We start from the raw sequence: 17869 nt of genomic DNA, 5'->3' as shown, positions 1-17869 counted from the left end.
ACACTTTCTTAATGTGGGATGCTATCTCTCTGTCAAGTGATGTCTCAGTTGACATCTTACTTACACCAATACAGATTCGGTGTTTGACATCGGACCATTTATAAGTCAGTGACCCAAAGACAAGATAAAGTATATGTCTTTAAGTTCTACCCACTTTATGGTAGACAGAAAATGTTCTTTCAGTTTTTATGAGGGTGTCTTTGTGTGTCTATTTCAATAAATTTTATCAGAGGTTACAGTGATATATGCTGTGAGTAGAGTTAGAATATATCTGGGCATATCCATGGTAGCATCGGTGACAAACAGCAGGCTTACTATATGAAAGGAACAGCTGAGCTATACCAAGCTAATCTCTTCATTGCAGAAAAATTGGTTTCTTTATGGAAACCAATGATGGAAAAGAACAGGAAATTTTCCCATCACTTCTTGGAGTCTATAAGAAGGAAGTACAACGAGATATACAGTGTTGATGTTCTCAGCACATACACTTTTATCTTCAGGACTCATAAAATCAGGCAGAGAATTGCCTGTCCAGAAGGCCCTTCAAACCCAGCTTTACTTAAACCCATCCTTTCCTTTATAGCACTCCTGACTTGTCAACCTTATGGTTTACTTTTGGTACAAAGTACATGGAATCCGCAGTTAGATTTGTGTTGCCATATATCTCATGCCTTACTGCTCTATGCCATCAAATCACCTGTTCAACTCACATTTGAAATATTGCCAAAGAAAACAAAGTGTGCTGTAGACTGTGATATTTTGGCATGCATTGGGTTACAGTGAGAAAGAGGCAGCAATGGGCTCCATGAATACAGTCTGGAGATTCTTAGAAAAAAAAAAACTCAACTGGTACAAATGCCATTTTTCCTCTTTTGTTTAATACTCAAATCCTTAAGATTTTGGCATATTGTGATTTTTGTCTATGTGCTGTCAAGCCATTCAAAGAAAAATGCAGAATTCATATCACTTAAAACTGTAGACTTTCAGACCTATGTTGACAAAAGACCCTTAGGATTAGATTAAAATATTTTGTTTTCTTTTGGGGTGTGTTGGCATTATATATACATGCTTATGGACAAACTGTTGAACTTCCAATGTCTCAAGAAGATAGTGCCTGGACATGAGAAGACATATTCTCACTCTCAGGTACTGGAAGTTCTCAGCCCACCGAGATGATTCATAAGTCACAGGAGTATATAAAATCAAAGATATGCTCCAGAAAATGACAAGGAGGCAGAAAAGCAGCCTGCCATAGTGCCACATATATGGTACTAAGATTCCCATTTAATAAATCTATTAAGAAACACAGATAAACTTTTGATGAGTTCTCTTCTTCAATTTAAAATAAAATAGCTTTCTCCCAAGCCTCTCATACAGTGTACTTAACATAATGTAAAATCCTGCATGCCTACATGAACATTTGAAAGCATATGAATATTGTGTCTGCTCCTGTGCTTATCAAAATCCAATCTCCACTGAGCCTCAAACTTCAAAACTCCGCAAACAAAAGAAGCCTGGAAAATGTATAAATCATGATGTTGCTCCTGGCTACTTCACCACACTGATGAAGTGCTTAGGATCTTCTACCACCTGCATCATAATGGGCCATAAGCTATTCTAGTTTCTCAGAGGCTTTGATAAAAGCAAAGTAAACAAGCAGCATGCTCCATCTTCTGTATTCTGAACTGAATAAAACTGTTCTCTAAGCCATTGCACATGCCTCGCTGCCAGCACACATTTGACTAGGGACCTGGCAGTATTGGATAGCTTTAGAATGCACCCAATGTGATCATGAAGTAAGAGGCCAAAGACTGGTTAATGCCTATGGTGCTCTTGACACATGTCTCTCTCAGAGATCCTCATAGTGAGAAACCCTAATGTGATTACAGCTGTGGCAGTTATAAATCACAAAGAAAGAAAGTCAGGATCATGCATGCTCTGTATACTCAACGGCTAATTTTCATGCTCAGTTTTCCATTATGCCTCAAGATGGAACACTGGTAAGGTATGTTTCCCCCTGATTATTTTTTCCCCTGGAGAGGAAACAAGGTAAGGAGATATCATTTGAAATGTAAAAAAAGAAAATATCTAATAAAAAAATTCTTCGAAAAAAAAAAGGAAAACAACAGATGCCACATAATAAAGCTGCTTTTGATACTGAATACTGATATATAAATGAATATTTTAAATCAAGTTGAAAGCAAACTTTAATCTTTTGATAGTCTAGTTGACATTACAAAATATCTCTGCTAGTTCCCATAAGCATGACTTGGCCATGTTCTTCTGTTGTCTTCAATCTGCTCTGATGTTCTCAATCTTTCCTTCTCTTCTGGGGTTCCTAGATCTCATAGGGGAGAGACTTGATAGAGACCTTAAGCTTAGTCTCTGTCTCTCTCTGTCTCTGTCTCTGTTTCTCTCTGTCTCTCTGTCTCTGTCTCTCTCACTCTCTCTCTGTCTCTCTCTGTCTCTCTCTGTCTGTCTCTGTCTCTGTCTCTCTCTCTCTCTCTCTCTTTCTTTCTCTCTCTTTCTCTCTCCAGAATATCTGTACCCATTCGCATCTGCTGTCAAATGAAGCCTCTCTGATGATGACTGCACAAGACAATGATCTATGGGTATAGCAGAATATCATTAAGAATCACTTCATTGACTTTTTCCAGTCATGTTTGGTTCCACTCTAAGATTCTATGCTATCTAGTATCCAGGCAGTGCATGGGCTCACTCTTGTGTCATGGGTTCACAGAGTCTGAAATGGCAAGCATGGTGTCTGCATGGGTCTGCACCTGGTTCTTTGCATACATGTTACAGCTATTAGCTTGATGTTCTTGTGAGCATCCTAACGATGGGAGTGTGGGTCTCTCTGACTCTTTCACCTACTCTTGAGATTCTTTTCTTGATATTTGGTTGCCTTGTCCAGCCCAGATATGAGGATTTTTGCCTTGTCTTATTTTATCTTGTTTGTCCTGTTGATTCTATAGTTTCTTAGAGACATGCTCTTTTGTTTTGTTTATTTGTTTGTTTAGTTTTTGGTTTTTTTTGTTATCGTTGTTTTCATGAGTGAGAAATCTTTTTTTATTGATTTAAGTTTGATTGAATTATGATGAGAAAAGATACATGATTTCAATTTATCTGAATTTGTTTACATTTAAAAACATATTTTAAGTAAATAGAATTATATCACATTCTTGTTTCTCTTTTTTACCCCAATTCCTCCCAGAGACACCCTCTTCAATAATTGCAATACCTTTCGTTTTTTATTTTGTCAAATTCTTTAAAATTTCTCAAATATTATAACAATAAAAATGAGCATTATAAAAATTGTTTGATATAAAACAACAATCTATTGAAAAGTTTCATGTAGATGCTTGTCTACAGCAATACTGAAAATATATGTCATTCTCAATATAAATTTTAATAACTCCAATCATATTAACTTATATTTTAAAATAATACATCACTACTAGTATTTTTTTAAATGAACATCAATAGATAAAGTCTTTGTTTGTTTTGTTTTGTTTTTAGTAGAGCTTAAAATCTTGGCTCTTACTGTGGTACAAGCCCAAAATAAGAACAATTTTTAGACATTGAAGTTCATTGTAATAAGGCTGAACTTCAGTGAGCCTCACATCACCAAAGGATTTTTCCTCCTTCATAGCTAAGCTAATAGTTGAAGTTCTGCTGTGCCAAGGAATGAATTGTAGGCACTTTTTGGATACTGATTTCCTGCTATGGTCAAAGCTATTTGACTTAAGTGAGTGACTTCATTCTCAGCCCACAGAGAACAGGTTACATTCATTTAAGAAATGGTGTGTGATTCTCCAATAGCTGACTCTACTGCATTTCAACTTCTCCCTGATTATTCATCCATTTTTTAAGCCTGAAGAGCTTATTACTTATTTGTGCGAAGTGCCTTATGCTACGAGACCATTAAGAATATCATCTTTACACACAGCCCAAGGAATCAACCGAGTCATGTTCTATTTTCTTATTTCTTTGCCTCTTCATTTTGGTTTCAAGTTGAAGTCTCACTTCCTGTTCTACCAGTACTCACGCCCAGGGCTGGAAGGTGGACTAGGGATGGTAGCGCCATTTTCCTTTTCTTTATATGGAGGAGTTGATTCACAACTGCAGTCCATCCACACTGTAAATACATGTATTTAAAAACAAAACAAACAAAAAAACAATACCAAGTAAAATTTTCTTCTGGGCTGAGTAAACGCCCATCGTCACTCCCAAAGGAAAGATCAGCCTCTCACTGCAGGAGCCAGATGACAAGCTCTGTGCTCTCCAGCAGAACACTACGCTGGCTCACACGCCTCCATGAGCAGTAAGGCACTCGGTGTAAAGACTTGTCAGAGAATTGACCCTCTTTCATCTGTGGCAAAGTACAACCCATAGAAAATTGGATGTGTATACTTGTATATAAAAAGAAAAAAGAAAAAAGAAAGAAAGGAAGGAAGAAAGAAAGAAAGAAGGAAGGAAGGAAGGAAGGAAAGAAGGAAGGAAGGAAAGAAAGAAAGAAAGAAAGAAAGAAAGAAAGAAAGAAAGAAAGAAAGAAAGAAAGAAAGAAATGGTGTGTGTATTAAGATGGTCTATTCATGAGGTCATTCACCAACTGTTTCTGCTTGGAGGGTGGCACAGACATTAGGTGAGGGTAAGAATCTGGTTCAAAGTCTGTGATGATTTTGAAATGCATTCATCTTAGAAAGAGTAGCTTCTAAAGTCCTCTTCTTCAAACTTGATGCAATAGTTACAAACATCAGCAGAGCATTGAGTCTCACTCTTTGTTGTTCTCTTACATGCCACCTCCCAATTTAATTGTCTACATTTTTTTTGGCTCTATAAATACTTTTGAAATATGTAAGCTGTTCTGAAAAGTGTAGTATAGTGTAAAAACATGATATACTACACTGAAAATTGTAGTATAGTATAAACAATCCTCCTAATAGAGAGGCTAAGATAGGAGAAGCATGATTTCAAAACCATAATGTGGTATACAGCAAGACACTGTTATGTGCAAATAAGCAGAAAGTGTGTATGGATTGTACATTATTGGACATATTTCTCCAAATACCACTGAATGACAGCCAAAAAAATTCTAATTCCTCATATTTCTTGATTTCAATCGGTTAGGATATGTTAGTAATATTAATTTTCATATTACGATATTGTGAATACTTTGTTGCTTCTTAAAAGGGGGAAGAAAATACCCATGGAAGAAGTTGCAGAGACAAACTATGGAGCACAGACTGAAGAAAGGACAATCTAGAGACTGCTCCACCTGGGAATCCTTTACATATTCAATCATCAAATCCAGACACTATTGTGGATGCCAGCAAGTGCTGGCTGACAGAAGCCTGATATAGCTGTCTCCTGAGAGGCTCTGACAGTAACCAACTAATATAGAATTAGAGGCTCACAGCCATCCATCGGACTAATTACAGGGTCCCCAATGAAGGAGCTAGAGAAAAGACCCAAAGAGCTGAAGGTTTTTCAGCCCCTTAGGATGAAAAACAATATGAACTAACTAGTACTCTCAGAGCTCCCAGGGACTAATGCCTCCAGTAGCATATGTAGCAGAGGATGGCCTAGTTGGTCATCTATGGGAGAAAAGGCCCTTGCCCCTGTGAAGGGTCTATGCCCCAGTGTAGGGGAATGCCAGGGCCAGAAAGTGGGAGAGGGTGGGTTGGTGAGCAGGGGGAGGGAGGAGGGAACAGGGTTTTTTTGTTTTTGTTGTTTTTTTTTTTCTTTTTTCTTTTTTTTTCTTTTTTCAGAGGGGAAACTGGGAAAGGAGATATCATATTACATTTAAATAAAGAAAATATCTAATAAAAAATAAATAAATAAAAGGAAAATGTTATTTGAAAGATTAATTATAAAAAAGATATTAAGAAAAAGTAATTGGTAATTCCTGTTATTTTTGTTATTAGAGGTGGAATTATGTTTGTGTGGGTTTGTTGAAAGATTATTTTTTGCTTCTTCTAGGGTGTAGTTTTGTTCCTTATGTTGGTGTTTTCTATTATTCTTTGTAGGGCTAGATTTGTGGAAAGATATTGTGTGACTTTCATTTTGTTATGGAATATCTTGTTTTCTCCATCTATGATGATTGAGAGTTTTGCTGGGTGTAGAAACCTGGGCTGGCATTTGTGTTCTCTTAGGGTCTGTATGACATCTGCCCAGGATCTTCTAGCTTTCATAGTCTCTGGTGAGAAGTCTGGTATAATTCTGATATGCCTGCCTTTATAGGTTACTTGACCTTTTTTCCTATTCTGCTTTTCAAATTCTTTCTTTGTTTAGAACATTTGGTGTTTTGATTATTATATGACAGGAGGAATTTCTTTTCTGGTCCAGTCTATTTGGAGTCCTGTAGGCTTCTTGTATGTTCATGGGCATCTCTTTCTTTAGGTTATGGAAGTTTTCTTCTATAATTTTGTTGGAGATTTTACTGTCCCTTTAAGTTGGGAGTCTTCACTCTCTTCTATACCTATTATCCTTAGGTTTGGTCTTTTCATTGTGTCCTGAATTTCCTGGATGTTTTGGGTTAGCAGCATTTTGCTTTTTGCATTTTCTTTGACTGTTGTGTCAATGTTTTCTATGGTACCTTCTGCTCCTGAGATTCTCTCTTCTATCTCTTGTATTTTGTTGGTGATGCTTGCATCTATGACTCCTGATCTCTTTCCTAGGTTTCCAAACTCTAGGGTTGTCTCTTTTTTTGATTTCTTTATTGTTTCTATTTCCATTTTTAGATCCTGGATGGTCTTGTTCATTTCCTTCACCTGTTTGATTGTGTTTTCCTGTAATTCTTTGAGGGATTTTTGTGTTTCCTCTTTAAGGGCTTCTAGCTGTTTACCTGTGTTCTCTCCTGTTTTTCTTTGAGGGAGTTATTTATGTCTTTCTTAAAGTCCTGTATCATCATCATGAGAACTGATTTGAGATCTGAATCTTACTATTCTGGTGTGATTGTGTGTCCAGGACTTGCTACGGTGGGAAAATTGTGTTCTGATAGTGCCAAGTAACCTTGGTTTCTATTGCTCATGTTCTTATGCTTGCCTATGGTCATCTGGTTATCTCTAGTGCTACCTGCCTTCACTTTGACTGGGACTGTCTTTCCTGCTGTTATCCTGGTTGTGTCAGAACTCCTCAGAGTCAAGCTGTCTCTGTGATCCTGTGATTCTGGGATCCTGGGATCCTAAGCCCCTTAGAGCACCTGGGAATGGAACTTCCTCTGGGTGTTGTGGGACTGGCTGTAAAATTTGAGCCCAAGGTCTGCTAGGAGCACTGGCTCAGACACACTGGAAGCAACCTATGCCACTGGACTGGTGGAGTTCCTGTGTGCTTGGGTCCCACTGGTCCCAGTTACATCTGTTACATCTGTTGGGACAGATGTTGTGTCCTCCTCACTTCTGATCCTCTGATCCTGGGTGTGTTAGAGCACCTGGGAGTAGAGCTTTCTCTGGGTGTTATGGGACTGGCTCTGACCCTCTGATCCTCAACATGCTCTTTTTGAAGAGAATCTAAGGAATGCTGGAGTTGCCAGGGGAGCTAAGAGGATGCGAAGGGGAGGAAACTGTGTTTTGGATGTATCTTATTTGGGGTTTTATTGCTGTGAACAAATGTCATAACCACAGCAACTCTTATAACAGAAAAAAAATTTCCTTTCTTTTTTGTTTTTTATTAATCATTCCATTCATTTATACCTCAAATGATATACAACTTCCTAGTTATCCCTACACAAGCCCCCCATCTCATATTTGCCCTCTCCCCCTCCCCTTTGCCTTCCGCACCCACCCTCTCCCACTCCACCCCTCCAGCTTTCCCCCTATGCTTGTGTATCAAACCTCCATAGGACCTTCCCACTGATGTCAGACAAGACCATCCTCTGCTACATATGTATCTGGAGCCATAGATCCCTCCCTGTACATTCCTTTGTTGATGCTCTTGACCCTGAGAGCACTGAGTAGTCCAGCCAGCCGATATTATTCTTCCTATGGGGTTGCAATTCCTCTCTGCTTTAGTTGAGGCTGGCTTTCAATTTTCGAGGTTTAGTCCATTATAAACTTGGTGGGGTGTATAGCAACATGCAGGCAGATATGAAACTGTAGAGGGAGATGGGAGCTCTAATTCCAGATCAGCAGATAACAGAAAAAGAAACTATGAACCACTAGGCCTTGTTTTGACCTTCTGATACCTCAAAGACCATCTGCTAGTGACATACATCCTCCAATAAAGCCACATCTATTGCAGCAAGTCCACAATTACTAATAGTGCCAGTCCTCATAGATCTATGGGGGCTCTTTAGATTCAAACCACCACATTCCACTCCCTAGTATCCATAGGCTTGTAGCCATATTATAATGGAAATACATTCAGTCCAACTTCAAAAGTATCCATATCTATTATTACATCAAAGTCTCTTCTGAGTCAAGAGCAATATCTTTACCATAATTGCCTGTAAAAATCAAAATGAAAAAGCAGATCATGTTCTTCTAACATACAATGGGACAGAGTATACATTCCCATTTCAAGTAGAATGGAAGGGAGCATAGTGAGGAAATACTGGACCAAAGTAATACTGAAAATATCTGAGAAAATTCTAAATTCTGCATTTCCACATTAAAGTATTGTTCAGATATCTAACAGCTTTTAGCTTTGTTGACTACAACCTACTTCTCTCTCTGATTCTACTACCTCTTAACATCGATCCTTTGTAGGTATGCCATGGCTCTGGCATTGTCAACAACTTAGAGTCTCCAAGGCAATCCAGGCCTTACAGAATGACTTCTCTAGGACCAAAGATGAGGACTATCCTGCCACACACCTGGCCTCTACACCTTGATCTGCAGGGAGCAGAAGTGATCTGAGCTATGAGACTTAGCTTCAGTAGCTGAGACTTTAAAGTTCCACAGTAACATACTTCCTCCAAGAACGTCACACCTGCTAATAGTAGTACTCCCTATGGACCTAGCCTTCAAACACATAAGTTTCTGGGGACCACTCATTTTCAACCATTAAAGGATGTATTGCATAGGTGAAGAATTTATTTTCAATAATGACAATAAAAAAGAATGACTGGGGCATTCATGCAACAAATGACATCGAAACATTTATCAGACATTGAATTTAGACAATAGTTTATAGGATGAAGACTTTGAGGTTATCTAAAGTTAATCTCCTGAAATACATATTGGACTTTTGTATTATAAGGACTCACAGAATTATTAATTTAGAGGAAAAAAGTACAACATAGTTTCTTAACAATCGATATGACATCATACTGTACCCAAGAATGTTTGTTTCTACATCTTGATACTCCTGGGCATAACACCATTGTCTCACAGATTCAGTTAAACACAAAGAAGCTTGTATGGCTCTAGCCATCCACTACTCTTTCAGCTCCCTCATTAGTTCAGCTATTGCCCAGATTACAGCACTAATTTAACCAAAGGTCTCAAGATGCTGAGAGTACTTAATCTTTAGAGAAAGCAGAGAAACCAGGCTCTATAAAAATTCATCTCTTATTCCATGTAATGCTAGCTGAATCTTGGAGCAACATGGCACTGCACACCAATCATGTGAAGGCATTAGCTATGTATAGACATTTGGTACCTAAGTCTGCCTCCAGTCACCAGAGATTTCTTGAAAACCTAGTCTCTGCTATCTAAATTTTTTAGTGTTTCCTTCAAAAGAATAAATGAAGTGTTCAAAAGTTTCAATCCTCACATAAATTTTATTCTATAAAATAGAGCCATTGATAATAAGCAAGAATAAGTAAACTATACCATATGGTCAAAAGGAGTAAGTTCTAAAGAATAAAAAAGAATGTCAAAAACACAATGAGGTAAATAGAAATGTTTAAATTTTAGATCAGACATATAGAGCAAACCATTGTGAAAAAAATAATCCATTACTACAGTAAAAGGCAAAACAAGGAAGCAATTTTTCTGAAGAAGGTAATTTATTTAGAGAAAAATCACCAATTTCAAAACTCCTATTGGACTGGTAAAGCACGCTGATGGTAAAGCAAAGGTAGCAGTTTGCCAAGAACTAAACAATGAGGGCAAATAAGGAAAGAGAAACTGATTACCATAAGGACTTTGTAAAATGTGGAAAAGGGAAGGATTTTGGCAAAGTTGTGTCACGACTTATATTTTCATAGTGGTATATAGACTGACTTCTTGAGGACTGAGGACTGGAAGTAGGCAAGAACTTGGCACAGCAATCCAGTAAAGAGATGATGAGTTTAGTACCAGAGTGTTGATAGTATGCACTTATGAGAGAGGGTACAGGTTGGATCCATGCCTGCATACTCTTGTAATCTTAGTACCATTTCATCTAGCAGCCATTAGAAGTCATGTTAGATACTCAGAGAGTACTCACAATGCACAAAGAACTATGCCAATATATGTAGGAAAATGATTTGTGTAAATACACATATGTACTCATTCTCGTTTTCATATCAAAATTAGAGAATGTAAATGACGTCAAAAGAAGCATCTTGAATAAAACAAATTTGATGACTCAGATTTTGTATTCCTTAGAAAATGCATATTATATATACAGAATTTTAGAATGCATTTTTATACTTTAGTGTAATTCTTAAATGGAAACTCACCATCAGCATCTAATATAGTCTCAATAGTATTCCTCTGCCATAATTTATGAAAAGCACTGCATATGTTTAGTCCTCTATGACATGCTTGTTTTCAGGTATAAGGGTTTTTTTCCCAAAATTATGATTAAACTTAACTAAATGTAAATGTCCTTTTTTTTACTTCAGGAATCCTAAACTTCAGGAATATCATAGTTAGTTCTTATATCAGTTTGACACTACCTAGAGTCATCTGCAAAACACAACATTCCCAGTACTTTGTTGAGAAATTACTTTCCCAGAATGAATTGCTTCACATTAGATTCAATCCTGGCTTTACAGGTAATCTATGTCAAATGGCTGGTAAAGGCAAGGTATAAAGACACATTGTTTTCCTTTTTAAAAAAAATGTTTTATTTATTTACATTTCAAATGTTGCTCCCCTTCCCAGTTCCCTTCACCCTATCCCTCTCCCTCCCCTCATACCCATTTCCTGGGGCATTGAGTCTCTACAGGATTAGACACATCCCCTCCCACTGAGGCCAGACAAGGAAGTCCTCTGCTACAGATGTGCTCTGGGAGCTCCCAGAGGTCCAAGTTAGTTGATACTGTTGGTCTTCCTGTGGGGTTGCCATCCCCTTCAGCTCCTTCAATCCTTCCCCTAAGTCTTCCATAGGCCTCCAATGGGTGGCTGTAAGTATCCGCATCTGTTTCAGTCAGCTGTTGGTAGAGCTTCTCAGAGGACATGTTAGGCTCCTGTCTCCTGCTGTCCTCATAGTTGAATTTATCTTGACTTCCAGCAGTTTTCACCCTCTGGCTGAAGAAGATGAGCCTTTACAATGCAATAAGGGCCTTCCATCATTCAGAGCACTCTGTAAGCCAATATTTGGGAAATATAGCAGGAATCAGCTTTTGGGATAGTCCCTGCTCAGGACACACATGAAAGTCAAGCTGCACACCTGCTGCATGTGAGTGGGGAGGCCTAGGTCTAAGCTCATGTATGTTCTTTGGATGGTGGTTCAAACTCTGAGAGCCCCAAGAGTCTAGCTTAGGTGACTTTGTAGGGCTTTGTGTGGAGTTCCTATCTCTTTCAGGGCCCATAATCCATCTTCCTATTCTATAAGAGTCCCCAATCTCCTTCCACTGTTTGGCTTTGGGTATCTGTATTCTGAGTCAGCTGCTGAGTGGAGCCTCTCAGATGACAACGTGCTTCTATCTACAAACATAACGATATATCATTAATAGTATTATGGATTGATGGTTGCTCTCAAAACTTACAAAGAACTCAAGAAGTTAAACACCAGGAACCCAAATAAGCCAATTAAAAAATGGTGTACAGAACTAAACAGAGAATTCTCAACAAAGGAATCTTAAACATCTGAGAAGTACTTATACAAATATTAAGAGTCTCTAGTCATGAGGGAAATGCAAATCAAAACAACTCTGGAATTCCATCTTACAACCATCAGAATTGCTAAGATCAAAATCTCAAGAAGGATGTGGAGCAAGGTCAACACTCCACAATTGCTGGTGGGAGTGCAAATGTGTACAACCACTTTGGAAATCAATTTGCCATTTTCTCAGAAAACTGGTAATAGTTATACCTCAAGAACCAGCTATACCACTCCTGGCCATTTACTCAAAAGATGTTCCAGCATCTCACAAAAATGCCTGCTGAACTATGTTAATAGCAGCTTTATTCATAATAGCCAAAAACTGGAAACAACCTAGATATACCTCAACTGAAGAGTAGATAAAGAAAATGTGGTACATCTCCACAATGGAATTCTATTCAGCTATTAAAAACAAAGACGTCATGTAATTTGCAGGCAAATAGATGAAACTTGAGAATATCATCCTAAGTGAGGTAATCCAATCCCAAAAAGACATGCATGGTATATACTCACTTATAAGTGGATATTACCCATAAAATACAGCTACTTTGTCACATTCCACAGACCCAAAGAATCTAAGCAAGAAGGATAACCCAAGAGTGGAAGCTTGAATGTCACTCAGAAAGGAGAATAAAATAGTCATAAGAGGCAGATGGAAAGAGGGAACTGGGAGGGAGGAGAAATGAGGAGCAGAATGAGGTTTTCAGGATCAGGTGTGGGGAAGGACAGGAGAGATGGCTAGATTGACATGAAAATTAATGGACATCTGCAACTGATGGGGGTAAGGAGGTATGTGCATGGGCATCTACAGTATGAGACAGATCTATAATATGGAGGGGCCCAAGAATCAATGGCGGTATCCTTAGCTCTGATTCACTACATTGGGAATATAAAACCTAAAGAGGTGACCTCCCATATCCAGAAAGAAACCCCAGTAGAGTGACAGAGACATCAACCTAACTATACAATTTTCAACCCAAAATTTATTCTGTCTACAACTAACATAGACATAGGAAAGGGAGCAGAGGATGAGGCAATGGCCAACCAGTAACCAGCCCAACTTGGGACCCATCCCATGGGTAAGCATTCTTTGCCTTGATTCACATCTCCTAAACACTGCATGAGTGATTTGCAGAGCTACCTGAAGACCTGGCCATTGTCTCTGTGGCTAATCCTTTTCCCCTACCTGTCCTACCTCTCTCCCTCTCAGCATTGTTTCCAAGTTTCCTAGAGTATTTACTAATAAACCTTCTGCATACAAACTTTATGTCAATATTTTTCCAGGGATACCTAAGAAATTATAGCTTCATTTTTATAACCATTACCTAATACAAATGGTAATGAAACCACAAATGCAGCTCAATAATTGGCCACCTAAAAACAATAACAAGGCATATTCATAAAGAAGATGAATGTTAACTACTTCTATTTTAACTTTTAATTCCAATCTAATCACTGTTTATCTTAAGGAAGGGCTTTTTAAATTACTTGCTAATCTTCAAGATAAAATGCTTTGCCATTGTATAAAACATTTTCTATTTTCCATATTACCACCAACACTCACAAAAAATTAAAGATACAACTGTCCCTAGAAGTACATGCCATAATTACCTAAGCGTATATCAGACTTGTAAGGAAATCAAAACAATTTTATTTGAAATTGTTTTCTATGTACTCATTTACTTAGACATTAATTAAGTGAACTTTATCAAATTCACACTGATAGAGTCATATAAGCTCATATCTGCATGATATATATATATATGCATATTCATAGGTGATGTGTTTACAAGTGTTCTCTTGACTATAAATGATTTCATAAAATATTTTGAGCACAAAGAAACACTGTCATTGGAGATATCTGTATGCCTCCCTAAAAACAGAAAAGATGTTTATAAAATATAAAAGGTATAATATTTTGATTTATACTAGTAATGATAGTAACTCTGATAATATATGACATTGACATAGCCATTTTAACATTGCTCCACAAACATCTTAATATGCATTGAGAAATTCCAGTAAATTTTCAATGTGGAGAATTTTAAACATATTTTTCCATTTGGTTAGCTAAAAGAACATGAAGATCAAACTTCCTCTCCCCTACAACTTCCTTCTACTCTCTACACTCTCTATTTCCTTTGGATTTCAAAATAGTTTTTGATCATCCTAAGCTTTTATGAAGGTTATATAAACATAGAAGTTTTATCTGTCTGAAAAATTATTATGTGAAAAAAATATATCACTGTAGTGAGAGATATTTAATATTCTAAGTATAATGATAAGGGAAGTATTCAATGATGCCTCAAGATCTTATTTGTCAGGCTTGAAGCTAAAGCACTTCATCTTGTATTACAAGAAAGGGAGTCATCTAATTAATTCATAGTATCAATTTTTCTCAAGAAAAAAATTCAGGAGCATAATGATAAAGTTATTTATGTCAAGTTCATAGAGGTATTTATGGTATAACTGAATATGGAAATGTGGACCTCTTTTCTATGAGGATAGTGATCTCAGGATTGGTTTTACCTTGTCCTCTCCTAATGTATGACAAAAGGAGTTAAAATTTATGTCTTGTTTTATAATTATGTGATAACTCTAAAGGCAGAACATCAGCAGAATAGAAATACCAAGGCATTTCCAGGACAAAGAAGCTGATTTCTCTCCCTTTGAATCCAGGTTTTCATGGCAAGTACTCTTCTCTCTGTTGCCTGGTGCACCAAGTCAGCCAGACTTTTCTGCAAAGGAATGTTGAAGGTTTCACTGTAGCTGTTTTGTTTACTGCTATTTCTTTTGTTTTTGATTACCTTGTTTCTTCCTTACCACGAAGTATTTTTTGGAAAAGTAGGACACATTCTGATAGTTCTCCTCAGTAAATCAGGTAATAAACTATATCAAAAATTTAGTGTTAAAGGTTTTCTCCTGGGACTTGATGCTATTGAGAAGCTATTGGGTTATTAGGCCAATAATGTACTGTAATGATCAATTATGATTGTAACCTTTATGGACTCAGTTCGTAATAGGTAACAGCCTAGTGTCTGAAGTAGCATTTCCAGACAGAATTCATGGAGTAGGGAATGCTTGCTCTAAAAGCATGCCATGGGCTGGTTTCTTAAACTGACTAAAAAGAGAAAAAAGAAAAAAGCTAGCTAAATGCCAGCATTCCTTACTCTGCTTCCTGATTCACTGAGATGTGAGCAAGCTGTGCCACACTCCTGCTGTCATAAAGATATCTATTCTCATGCCTCCATCACTATGGTGGACTCTCAAACCATGAGCCAAAATAACTCTGTGTTAAGTTACATTTGTCAGGATTTGCTAAAGTACTGAGAAAAGTAACTAATATTCTCAATCATTCATTAATCCATTGATGAGTTCATACTGGAAAAGTTTGTAGGAGACAGCAGCAGTGAGGTGATGGTGGATCACTGTGGGAATGGCTTGAATTGCATGCATTGTCCCTACACCTTCCTGCCTTGTCCATTACTTATTGTCTACATGAGGTAACTCACTAACTCCACTACATGCTTCCTACCTCGGTATTCTCTTCCACCATTCATGAATCTCAAGAAAACAGAGCCAACCGATAATTTGCTGAAACATCTAAGATTCTGTAGCAAACTAAGTATGTCCTTCTTGTGTTTACTTTCTCCATTATTTTGGCAGAATGATGGTGGGGCTAACTATAACCAAGTTTTCGAAGATCAGTTAATGCATTATCTGGGACTCTACTGCCTGGGTGGAGAATGAGGACTCAGCCAAAATCATCTGTCATATCTGAACATTTTACTTGTTTTCTTGGAGACGTATCTGATTAAATGTCTAATGATAAAGGTTCCTACTTAAGCAGCTACAGTTATTGGTTGTTCTAGTATCATTTTCTACAGATATCAAATGTAAAGAATACATACAATGAGAAAGTTTTTGAGGAAATATCAGATGGACTCAGATTTAAATCATGGCAGAGAATAAAACTTTCAAAGTGTGAGGGAGATCAGTGCAGGAAACTAATAGACTAGAATATTGAACTTGAGACACAATGACAATAAAGAGAAGTAAGTTAAAAAAAAAAACTGGAGAGACCTTTGCATCAAAGAATTATCTACTGAAAGCCACAAAGTGTCCACTACCCTCCATCACTCTATACAATAAGATCTGAGTGTTCTTCATCTACAGGATGAAGACAAAATAGCACTATTGAAATTAACTATAAATTTAATTGACCTAATGTAATATAAATATTTTTTATCCTGTCAGTTCTGGAGATTGAAACCAGGGCCTTATGCGCCAAAGGCTAGTGCTCTACCACTGATCTACATTTTTATCCTGCAAAATCCACATGTTTGAACTTGTCTTTGAATGCCTGTGGTTAAGGAGTGTTTTTGTAAGTGGGGTCCCTACAACCAGTCTCACCAATATTTGTGAATTTAGCAAAAACACAACCTGGAGACATGATTCACAAGGAACATGTGTAGCATAATACTGAATAAATGTATAAAGACGTAAAAAGATAAATCATGCTGAGCCCAAAACACTAAAAACACAAAAGCCTGAGAAACAAAACACGTGAGGAATTATGAAAATTTCTGAGTGATTCTGAGAATCCATAAAATATTCATGATTTACATAAGACCAGAGATGTAGAGAGAGAGAGAAAAAAAAGCTATTTCAAGCTTTACTACAGAGCAACAGTGATAAAAACTGCATGGTATTGGTGCAGATACAGACACACTGATCAATGGAATAGAACTGAAGACCCAGAAATAAAACCACACACTTACGGTCACTTGATCTTTGTCAAAAATGCCAAAAATATACAATGGAAAAAAGAAAGCATCTTCAATAAATGGTGCTGATCTAACTGGCCGGCTGTATGTAGAAAAATGAAATTAGACTGATATTTGTCACCTTGCACAAAGCTCAAGTCCAAGTGGATCGAGGACCGCAACCTAACACCAGATACACTGACTCTAATAGAAGAGAAAGTGGAAAAGAGCCTTGAACTCATTGGCACAGGGGAGAATTTCCTAAACAGAACTCCAATGACTCATGCTCTAAGATCAAGAATTGATAAATGGGACCTCATAAAACTGGAAATTTTCTGTAAGGCAAAGGACATAATCAATAAGACAAATCAGCAACTTACACATTGGGGAAAAAAATCTTCACTAACCCCACATCCAATAGAGGGCTAATATCCAAAATATATAAAGAGCTCAAGAAGCTAACCACCAAAAAAAAAAAAAAAAAAAAAAAAAAGAAAGAAAAAGAAAAAAAAAGAAATAAACTGAGAATTCACAACTGAGGAGTCTAAAATGGCTGAAAAACACCTAAAGAAATGTTCAAACTCCTTAGTGATCAGAGAAATGCAAATCAAAATGACCCTGAGATTCCACCTTACACCAATCAGAATGGCTAAGATCAAAACCTCGGTGACAACACATGTTAGAGAGGACATGGAAAAAGAGGAACACCCCTCCATTGCTGGTGGGATTGCAAACTGGTACAACCACTCTGGAAATCCATCTGGAGGTTCCTCAGAAAATTGGAAATAGATCCACCTGAAGACCCAGCTATACCACTCTTGGGAATATACCCAAAAGACATCCCACCATGCCACAGGAGCATATGTTCCTCTTTGTTCATAGTGGCCACATTTGTGATAGGCAGAGGCTGGAAACAACCTATATGTCCCACAAACGAAGAATGGATACAGGAAATGTGGTTCATTTACATAAAGGAATACTATTCAGCTATTAAGAACAAAAACATCCTGAGTTTTGCAGGGAAATAGATGGAACTAGAAAATATCATCCTGAGTGAGGTAACTCAGACCCAAAAAGACATGCATTGTATGTACTCAATAAGTAGATATTAGCCAAAAAAAAAA

This window comes from Mastomys coucha, unplaced genomic scaffold (genome assembly GCF_008632895.1).
Source record: "Mastomys coucha isolate ucsf_1 unplaced genomic scaffold, UCSF_Mcou_1 pScaffold6, whole genome shotgun sequence".
Classification (NCBI taxonomy): domain Eukaryota; kingdom Metazoa; phylum Chordata; class Mammalia; order Rodentia; family Muridae; genus Mastomys; species Mastomys coucha.
Note: the sequence above shows the minus strand (reverse complement) of the source record.